Below are 9,171 nucleotides of genomic sequence, written 5' to 3'. Positions count from 1 at the left end.
ATGTCATCAAAATGCCACGTTAACAATGCCATGTCGCCAAGTTACATATATGGCAACTCCATATAGTGAACTACTCAAATCTCCTCAAAAACTTCCATATATCACTTTTGAACTTTCCATATATGAACAAGAATTCCATATATATATCTTCTAGACTTTCCATTCCAAGAAGAACTTTCCATACATAGCTCAAATACTCAAATTTTTAGAAAGCTCTCCAAAAACTTGTTTCCATATATAATGAAATCTCTATATAAGAAGTTTCCATATATAACTTGTGTCATGAAATCAATAAAGAACAGCTTTGCAAGCCTTATAAAGGCTTTATGCTTTGTTAGTACATAAAATATAAATGTACATTCACATTCACACATGCCAATCATCAATCATCAAAATCTATACTCAACAGATGGGACTTGTCCATCTCTTAATAGAGGATGATGTATCTAAGGTGCCTTCAGTGGATATTCACTTTAAATCCATGGCTATGGTAAAAGAGATCAATAAGAAGTTATTGATTCACTTTCTATTATGTGAGGATATTCGGAGGACCAAAGAAAACTCATGTGATCGTAATCAAGCAACATATTATCAGACTTGAGATCACATAAGATACATTAACGAGAGGATTGAATTACACAATAACCATACTCGTGAAAGGTTTTCTGCGAATTATGAATTCTTCTGAATTATTGGATAAGCATGACGCCTAATGAGACATATGAACACATTGCAAACATGCCTATCCAATTTTTGTCTTATGTGTTCATACCGACACATTGCGAACATATTCGGAATCCTAATAAGACATACGCAATAGGTGATGCCCCTGGCTTAAATCAAGAGAGCAGATGTATGGTTAAGTGGGACACTTCAGTAATAAGTTATGCTATTGTAGGTTCTCATAGAAAAAGAACAAATATACGTAATGACGTCGATATGACGAGGGTCGTCATAAAGAAAAAGAGTTTCCTAAAATAACAATTGATTAAATTAGAAAGGAGTTTCTAATTTAATAATTTTCTATTTGTTGGAGTGAAAAATAGGAAATAAAATAATTTGAGCTTAAATTAATATTTTGGCTAAATAAAGTATTTGGGCCAAATGTTAAATTAAATATTATATTTGGGTTAAATTAGATTTGGACCAAATATTTTATTTAAACTTATAATTAGATTTGGGTCACTTAATTAATTACTAGTTGGACTAGGATAAATGGGTTGGCCCATATCCATTAGGGTTTAAGAAACCCTAGGAGGCTTTACTCTTGTATAAATACCCCTTTATGGGTTGCCCAAATTAATGAATGGTTTTGTGTTTTTCAATAATTGAAAAATTGTCATTCACTCTTTCCCGTTTCTTTTCTGCATCGATATGAAACGGGAGGTTCTTTTTATCTATACACAAGCCACGTAAAGGAGAGGGAGTTAGCACTCCCATTGCACTCTCATCGCCCATGGACGCGTGCCGCGCATCAAGAGTTAGAGGCCGAACACTTGGACTACTTGAATCCGCAAATGACTCGAATCCGCGAACGACTCGAATTCGCGAACAGTTTAAAAATCTAAAGGTTAGATTTATTTTATTATATATGTGATTATTTTGATTTTGACGTTGATCCAATCGCCGAGATCTGGGTAAGATTCAAAATTTTTGAACTACGCTGCTTGCCCCATAGCGATCTTGCTTTACTTTCAATGGTATCATACACTACAAGAATTTGGAGGATTTACCCACACATATTATACGTGGCGGAAAAAATTCCCTCCACTTTTAGAGGATGGTGGGATAATTCTCGATAAAATTTTATCTGATGTGGCACTTTTTTTGGATTATATTACCCACACATATTAATAAATGTTACGCATGTATGGGTAATTATTTAAAAATTTACCCACATAAGTACAAATGTTATATATATGTGGGTATTCACGTATTAGCTGATATAGTACTTTTTTTAGATTATATTGCCCACACATATTAATAACTGTTACATATGTGTGGGTAATTATTTTTAAACTTACCCACATATAAGTTACCCACAAATATTATGCGTGGGTACTTACCCACACATAATGGTAATATGTGAGGGTGATTAAATTAGATAAACTTGTTACATTATCCATATTTATTATGTGTGAGTAAATTGATATACCTACATTTATTTTGGCGAAAAAAGTTCCCTCCACTTTCAAAGGTTGGTGGGATAATTTTTTGAAAAAAAATTTAGCTGATGTGGCAATTATTTTGGATTATATTATCCACACATATTAAAAAATGTTACGCATGTGTGGGTAATTGTTTATAAGCTTACCCACACATAATTACAAATGTTATATTTGTGTGGGTATCTATGTATTAGCTGATGTGGCATTTTTTTGGATTCTATTATCCACACATATTAATAAATATTTAGTATGTGTGGGTAATTATTATAAATTTACCCACACATAATTACAAATGTTAGATATGTGTAGGTATTCATATATTTATGATTTTATACTTAAAACAAATTATATGACGTCGTTTTAATTTTTAAAATTTAAAATAATTTATTTTTTATTTTATTTACAAATACAAATAATAAACCTAAAACTAAATCTCTACACTAAAATTCCTCCTTCCCTAAAATTAAAAATTACGCTCATCAAACTCTTTTGCTCATCTGCTCATTTCTAAAATTCCTAAAACTTTAACAAATATACGGTACCATTAATCTCATAAAAAGTTCCTAGGTATAGAGACAAAGTTGCGAAGCTCTCGACCTTTTCCTATCCTTTGCAACGTTTCTCATACCGATTATCTTCTTTATCTTTTCTCTGATTTTTTTGTGTTTAAGCGTTATCTTTATAGTTTTTTCTTATTGAATCTATTTTCATTAATTCTAACCAGAAAATAATTATTAAGATTTATTTTAGACATCCAATTATTATTCAATTGTTAATTGGAAAGATAATGCAATCATGCCATGCCACTATTAAATGGCAACATTATACTCCGACATTACTACCTCTTAACCATTATTTAATAGGTGATGTTTTAAAATATCAAATCAAATATTTTAAATTACCTTCTGATATAAATTTGAAATTTAGATTAATACGCTTCCTAAAATAAAAATAAATGAAATTACAACTACATAAATGTCATTTTAAATTACATTATTAATTTAAAATCCATTTATATAAACACAATTTTACATATATGACTATATTTTCAGTCAAATTATTATTATTATTTTTTTTTGGATAAGTTGTAAAATTGCTACATCACATAAATTTTTCATTAGTTTTATATATTTTTTTTCTACACCCCTTTTGGCTTTTGTTGAAAAAATTAAAGTGCTGTTTCTGAAGAGTTTTTTCCCAATTATTATTAATATTTTGTATAAATTATTTTATTTTTTATTTAATAACTTAATATTTCAATAAAATAAAAAAATTATTTCCCCCCCGAAAATTCCCATTCCCTCCAAAACCCTAAATCTGGCATCTTCTCCCCCCCCCCCCTTTCTCTCAATCACGCATCTTCCACCCTCCCTCTCTCTCTCACTCTCCCCCAACTCTCTTTCTCTTTGAACTCCCGCCATTGACCCCTCCGCCTCCGCCTCTGTCTCCTTCTCCAATCGTCGTTGCCGCCTCCGATAGTCATCGCCGCGTTCTATTGTTCGATTCTCTCACACCGCTCCGCTTTGGCAACTCAGAGATCATCTTCCCAAGGTAATTCAAATGATCTTGCATTTTGATACTTCTATGCGAATACAATATAGGATGTAGGAAGATATAGATTATTGCAATTAACTTCTGGAGACATGATTGATTTGCAGCAAAAACCCTAAGTTGAAAATGATCTCTGTTTTTTAGATTAATGTTATCCTCAAATTAATCTAAAAAATAGACTAATATTAGCCTCATATTAGTTTTTTGAAAATGGTAATGGATGGAAAACTCCAAATTCAGGGAGGTGATTGATTGAATAGAGCAAGCATCAAACGAAAGCAATTGATAAACCATATATGCTCCGCTCTGCTCCACTCTACTCCACTCCAGCCTAATTATCTTGGCTGGCTTTATCGGGAACTTGGACCATGCTTAGAATATCCTTTTGGGCTTCAAGTTCTATTTGTATTCCGCACGGGTAGAAATAATGAATTCAAATCTCCCATGAGTAAAGTAATCAGAGTTTAACGTCCCATTACCGTTTGACTTTAGTGTGGTGGTTAATTATATAATTTGAGTTTTTGGATTGCATAGCAGTGGTATTTATTTAAGGGCTCATATTAGGATTTTTTGTTTTAAATGTTTTGAATAGTCAACACTGCTGTGATTAAGTTTTATGAGTTTGGTTTGATTGTTCATATTATATCACAGTAAATAACCTTCAATAAATTTTAAAACAATTTTTTAATAAATATTAATGTATTTAATGGGTACATATTAGCAATGAGTATTAGAGTTGATAGTGCATGCAGAAACATGATTCCTTAAATTGAATTTTTATAAATCTTAGTCATTTTTATATTAAATTTTGAATTGCATAATGAGGGAAAATTATGTAATGTGTGGTAATGTAATTAAAAGAAAGGTAAAATTTCAAGAGGTATTGTTTGGTTGTTGTAATTTAATTTTTGATTTTTAAATAAATAGTCAATTAATGAATGTGTAAGTTGAGTGTGTTGTTTGAATTTTAAAATTTAAATTGTTTTATAAAATATATAGTACAAAAAACTAGCAGGAGAATTTTTAAAAATGTTCTGAAGCTTTAAAAATGTTTTTTAGATTAATAGTAAATTGAAAATGATCTTTGATTTAACCAAATATAATATAGTTGGCACAGACTAATATTATCCTCAGATTGATATCACTTCTTCCTGACAAATATACATTAATTCATGTATTTGACAGTGTTGGATTTATGTTGAAAGTACAGCTATGCAGAAAAAGACTGAGATTTTGATTAACTCTTTCTCAAAGCCTGAGACACCACAAAATCTAAAATCTTCCGGGGGTTTTTTATTGTCCAACATAACAACAATTTCTTGCAATTGGCCTGTCGACCATTTAATTCAACTGAAAATTTTCCATTGTATTACCTCTCTGAAAGTGCAAAATCAAAGCAAAAACTTAGATTTAAACACACGAGGAGATCTAATTACAAGTTTAGGAAATAAACAAAGTAACAGTACTACTGAATGATTGTTGATTAGTAGTAGTACAAGGCTTTCTTCTCTTCCTGGGTCATTTTTTTTCTTTTTTTATATTCCTACAAATATGTAGGTGGTTTTGTTTCCTTTTAACAAAATTCATGAATATAAGGTTGGATCTCAGAGTTTAGAACTTCATTACTTTTAAGGGCTTATTATATCTCCTGTGTTAGATCAAGTTTGGCCCTACTAGGCTTCCATTTCCATCAAACACGTAGGAATATTTTTTATATTCCTACAAATATGTGTGTGTACCTTCGACAGTTAGGGCATCGCTTTGTCACAAACTTCTTGTAAGTAAATCATCATTTTATTACTTTTACTTTGTATATTTATGTGTTTTCTTATTCCTAACATTATATGACTTCTTTTCTTTTTTAGACTGTTTTTGATATCAATATTGAGGATAAGAATGTCCAAAAGGTCATCGATAAACAAATGCAACGAGCTTGGAGAGGCCACAAATATAAGCTACATGCTTACTTCAAAGAAATTGGAGGAGAGAAAGATCCAATTAAGGCCAAAAGTAAGCGCTATGAGGAAGTGAGCCAAGAGGATTGGGATTACCTTTGTGATCTTTGGACAAATCCTATTTTTATGGTAATGTTTATAACTGTTTTTCAGGATTTCTTTTTTTTATTAATGAAAATATATATTTATTAATGAATTGTTAATTTTTAAAAGAACGAGCACAGAAGAATGCCAACTCTCGTGCAAAACGAAAGTGGGAATCTAGAAATGGTTCGAGGAGTACAACGCGTCATCACATTGTTCGTGGAGCTAACTTGAATGGCCTGATAGGACATATTTAGACTTGGTATCTTCAACATTGGCATTCCGAACATGGTTGGTCGTCTTCAGAGTTAGAAGCTAAATATGTAAGTATATTATTTTTACTCTGGATTAGGAGGGGATAAAGCTCAAATCAGGGAAGATTGGTTTGTATAGTTTTATTTTTATTAATTGAAGAGTATTGGTTTCAATCAAGGATAAGTGCTTTGTAGGAGTAAATAAAGTTATCAAAAAGAAAAAGAAATGGAGAAATGCACTGGAAATTTTTTTTTTTGGAATCTGATTCATCTTAAAACTTGCATTTTCGTTTCTTTTCTAGTTTTTCTTTGTATTTTTGCCATGCTTTTTGAAAGGTGGGGGGAGTTGATGTGTGAAGGGATTGATTAATTTTTCTTTGTAACTCTGAGTGAATTTGAACAATATAGAATTTCATCATATTGTGGAGATCTAGTTGTTGCTAGTTGTTACTTATGTAGAAAGCATTTGTTGGATTTTCCATCATATTTCTTTGTCAGTGGCATGAATAGCATTGAGTGGGTATGCTTGTGAAAAATCATGGTCGATTTTGATGATTCAATTGCTTTATATTGGCATAATTGAGACTATAGTTTTAATTTAAAAATAATTGATTAAGAATATATTATATTTTTTTACAGGAACAAAAGATGCAGTTGAGGCGAGATAATCCTCCAGATAAAATGACTGATAAGGATATCTTAGAAAAGGTTCTTTGACGACAATCTATTCGCTTGTTTGGTTGGGGGCGATCTCCTAGTACTTTCGGGATAACATGCACTAGTGAGGAGTCTAGTCGTCCAACTTACAAACAATTGGTTGATGATTTGAATCGGTACAAGTCTCTTTTTCAAGAGCTCCAGGGAGACGTGAACATGTTGTGGCAAGTATTGATTGAAAATAATATTATGCCTCATCCGTCTACTACACATGTACCATCGGATCATAGTTCAGGACAATCTCGCCTCAATCCATCCTGCCTCGACCCATCCAGCTCTACCCCTTCCCTCCATTCTACTAAAGAAGAGTTTGACGACGAGATTTAATAATTTGTTTTATGTGTTTTTTTCAAGAATGTTTGAACTTTTTAGGTGACTTTATGATTTTATGCTTATTTTGTGACTTTATGACTTTTTATGTGCGTATATACAATACAACAACATATCCAGCCTTTATCCCACTATGTGGGGTCGGCTACATGAATTCTAGACTTCCATCCTTTTTATGTGCGTATATGTTTGAATTAAATCGTAATAGATGACTGTTTATTTTGTGACTTTTTATGTGCAACAATTGAAATTTTAAATATAATATTTTAGCTTTGTTCACACATAATATGTTTTTTAGCCACACATATTCAAAATCATTTTAAATTATTATCCGTACATAATATTTTTTTTACCTACATATAATGTTTTTACCCACACATAAAAAAATTATTTTTAATATTATTACCCACATATAATCTTAACTTTACTTACACATAAACAAATACATGTGTCATGCCACATTATCATCCAATTAAAGCCACAGTATTAGCAACGTCATCAACCACGTCATCAATCACGTCATAATTACAACTTCCTGACATAAAAATACCTACACATACATAAATATTTACCTACACATATATGTGTGGGTAATATATTAAGATTTAGCCACACATGAATATATGTGTGGGTAAAAGTTATTTTCTAACCCCCATTTACCCACACATCTTGACATTTGCATTATGTGTAAAGAAAAATTATAATTGACACATAAGGTGATTTTTACCCACATTTACGTGTGTGGGTAAATTCCTCAATTTCTTGTAGTGATAGCCATCATCAAAATCTTTCAATTCCTTACTTGCAGATTTGATTATGTTAATATTTGCAAAATAAATAAATATTGTTGCGTTTGTATTTTTGGATTGTAAAACGCTTCTTATTAAAGGGTAAAAAGATCGTGTTTGACACGAAAAGAGAAAAATGGCAACACAGGGTGCATACAGTTGCACCGGAGTGTCGAAAGGCAAGGCCTGCACACGTAGGGCACCGCAAGGGGTGGGCTATGCTTACTCAAGGCTTGGCCAGGCGCGGCCCAGGCACGCCCCCTGTGGCCCTGCAACCTGTGTGATAGGTGTGGCTAGCGGCCACCCGGCCCCCCTGGCTGCCTCAGGCGGTGGTTTGTGTAACGACCCGTTAGAGGGCCCAGTATTTATTCAAGAATTATTTAATTAATTATTGAAGTATTTGATTGAGAAATTTTTTCAATTAATTATTTCAGGTGGCAATCTAGAGATTTTGAAGAAAAAGAATAGCATTTAATTCTTTTTAATGTTGGAGTTAAAGGAATTTGCCAAGGCATCGATCTAGTAATTTCTAATTGAGATAATATCATTTAAAGAGCATTTAATTCTAGTTATTTATTGTGGAAATTAAATGCTAGGACATGAAGGTCATTTAGAAATTTGTTATTAGAATTTAATTATTAATTAAAGTTATTATGATTAAGGGATTAAGATTGTAATACCCGGGAAATTATTAAGAGTATAAATGATATTTAATGAAGGGTATAACTGGAATTATTGAAAGAATAAGGCTATATGACACACTAACGCAGTTTTAGATGATTAAATCAGTCGGAGGGAGTAACCCGGACCTTAGATAGCTAAATAAAATTGTACAGTATCGACAAGTGATTCGAATTATGATTTTTAGTGATGAAAGAAGTGGGATCGGGAACAGTTTTCGGTACAACTGTTGACCGGGCTGAGAAAACCGAATCGACGTGGGAAACGTCTAGAAGATCAACGGAGCGCTTCAAGAACTAGTATTTAACATGTAGAACAACCCTTAAGCGATTTCGGGTTGAATCAAATGGATTTAGGGTCAATTTGACCAGCCGGACCTAAGCGTAGTTTTCTAATTTTGCCCGAGGGAGGTCAAAACGATAATTTTTCAGGAGTTTCGAGGGTCAAATGAGATGTACTAAACTTGTGAAACTTAGTGGTATATTTGGATTTATCAAGGGTGTTGTGAAAAGGGCAGAATTGTTATTTGAAGAAAACAGGGGTGAAAGTGCAATAAAATAAAAATTCATAGTGTGAACACAAGGGAGAATCCGGCTGCCGCACTGCCATGCACATGGCCACCGTTTCCGGTGATGGGACGACC

The 9,171-nt window shown here is 32.4% G+C and overlaps 1 long non-coding RNA gene across 1 annotated transcript; it reads left to right on the top strand.

The window, feature by feature from the left end:
* The first annotated feature begins 3,515 nt into the window (after window positions 1-3,515).
* LOC127804157 (uncharacterized) lies at window positions 3,516-7,235 on the top strand. The gene is made up of 4 exons (XR_008023663.1): window positions 3,516-3,719; window positions 5,585-5,803; window positions 5,888-6,081; window positions 6,652-7,235. It is a non-coding gene; the product is annotated as an uncharacterized LOC127804157 (long non-coding RNA).
* Window positions 7,236-9,171: the final 1,936 nt, after the last annotated feature.

This window comes from Diospyros lotus, chromosome 6 (genome assembly GCF_014633365.1).
Source record: "Diospyros lotus cultivar Yz01 chromosome 6, ASM1463336v1, whole genome shotgun sequence".
Taxonomy (NCBI): domain Eukaryota; kingdom Viridiplantae; phylum Streptophyta; class Magnoliopsida; order Ericales; family Ebenaceae; genus Diospyros; species Diospyros lotus.
The sequence above is the reverse complement of the archived record's forward strand: the minus strand, read 5'-3'. Positions and strand labels throughout refer to the sequence as shown.